Source organism: Sapajus apella, unplaced genomic scaffold (genome assembly GCF_009761245.1).
Source record: "Sapajus apella isolate SASKATOON/1434 unplaced genomic scaffold, GSC_monkey_1.0 scaffold89, whole genome shotgun sequence".
Lineage (NCBI taxonomy): Eukaryota > Metazoa > Chordata > Mammalia > Primates > Cebidae > Sapajus > Sapajus apella.
The window spans coordinates 5,592,293-5,593,936 of record NW_022437029.1 but is presented as its reverse complement, the minus strand read 5'-3'; the positions used below and the strand labels follow the sequence as shown (position 1 = coordinate 5,593,936).

The 1,644-nt window shown below is 52.2% G+C and overlaps 1 protein-coding gene across 1 annotated transcript in view; it reads right to left on the bottom strand.

Annotated features, from left to right (window-relative positions):
• IL1R2 (interleukin 1 receptor type 2) overlaps positions 1-1,388 on the bottom strand; it is a 34,338-nt gene extending 32,950 nt beyond the window's left edge. Inside the window, 1 exon segment of the mRNA XM_032255534.1 lies at positions 1,170-1,388. The gene's annotated coding sequence lies outside the window, so the exon portion shown is untranslated.
• Between the last annotated feature and the right edge of the window lie 256 nt (positions 1,389-1,644).

The window sequence follows — 1,644 nt, the reverse complement described above, 5'->3', positions numbered from 1 at the left end:
GCACACTTCCCATGCCCACCCCCCATTCAGCACACTTCCCATGCCCATCCCCGAATTCAGTACATTTCCCATGCTCACCCCCACTTCAGCACTCTTCCCATGCCCACCCCCCATTCAGCACACTTCCCATGCCCACTGCCCATTCAGCACACTTCCCATGCCCACCCCCATTCAGCACACTTCCCATGCCCACTGCCCATTCAGCACCCTTCCCATGCCCACCCCCCATTCAGCACACTGCCCATGCCCACCCCCCCATTCAGCACACTTCCCATGCCCACCCCCATTCAGCACACTTCCCATGCCCACCCCCATTCAGAACACTTCCCATGCCCATCCCCCCATTCAGCACACTTCCCATGCCCACCCCCCATTCAGCACACTTCCCATGCCCACCCCCCATTCAGCACACTTCGCATGCCCAGCCTCTCATGGTGGAAATGGGTCTCAGTGGTCTGCTGTCTTGTGTTGGATTCCACGGCGATTTTGCCTGTGGCCTAGAATCATGGAAGGTCCTTAGAAACCCTCTGATCCAACCCCTTTTTTGACAGATAGAAAAACTGAGGCCCAGGAAGGTCAAGGAATGCTTAAGGTCACCTTCACACAGGGGAAGAAGGTCATGGGGAAGGAAGGTCACCCGGATCAGGTACCTGAGTTCTGGAGAAATTGGGAGGGTTGCCTGAGGCTCCACCAGAAACGGACTCAGGTGTCCAGACTTCCAGATTTCTCTCTGTCTCTGTATCTGTGTGTCTCTCTCTGCCTCTGTTTCCATCTCTTTGTCTCTGTTTCTCTGTCTCTCTATCTCTGTTTCTCTGTCCCTGTCTCTCTTTGTCTCTGTGTTTCTCTCTACCTCTCTCTATGTCTCTCCCTCTGTCTCTGTCTCTCTGTCTTTATCTCTGTCTCTCTGTCTCTGTCTCTCTGCCTCTCTCTGTCTTTTCACCTCTCTCTGTCTCTGTCTCTCTGTCTCTGTCTTTCCACCTCTCTCTGTCTCTCTGCCTCCGTCTTTTCACCTCTCTCTGTCTTTCTGTCTCTATTTGCCTCTCTCTGTCTCTCTCTGCCTTTCCCTCTCTGCCTCTCTCTGCCTTTGTCTCTCTCTCTCTGCCTCCCTCTCTCTTTCTCTCTGTCTGTCTCAAAAGCTCTTACCTGCAGCTCTGCATTCTCTCACCTTGTTGCTGCTCACCTGGGGAAGGCTGCCAGGCCAGACTTTCACCTCCAGCGGGAGCTCAGCAGTCGAGCAGGGATTTATACCCTCTTGGGAGCTGGGATTTCCTAACCGGGCGGTGTCACCCACTCACACTGGGTGGCAGTGGACACACCTTTTCCTCCTCACGGGGAGCACCCCCAGGCTGCAGTGCTGGGGCTGAGTACATGATCACCCAGATGGGGAAGTGACCAAGGAAACTCCGCATAAGTTTCCCTATTTTTCTGTGACTCGCTAAAAATTACATACTTCCAGCTGAGAGGTGGTTTTAAAGTGATGGGCATTTTGCCCAACTGTGGCCCCATTAAAGAGAAAAAGACGCCTTTAATCTTTAGTCAGTGGGAGAGTTGGTTTTCTATCCGAGGAACACTTTTAGGATCTAAGAAAGGTTCAGTTTTTGTTTCATTTTGTTTTCTGAGTCCTGTATGATTTTTAACCGTTAA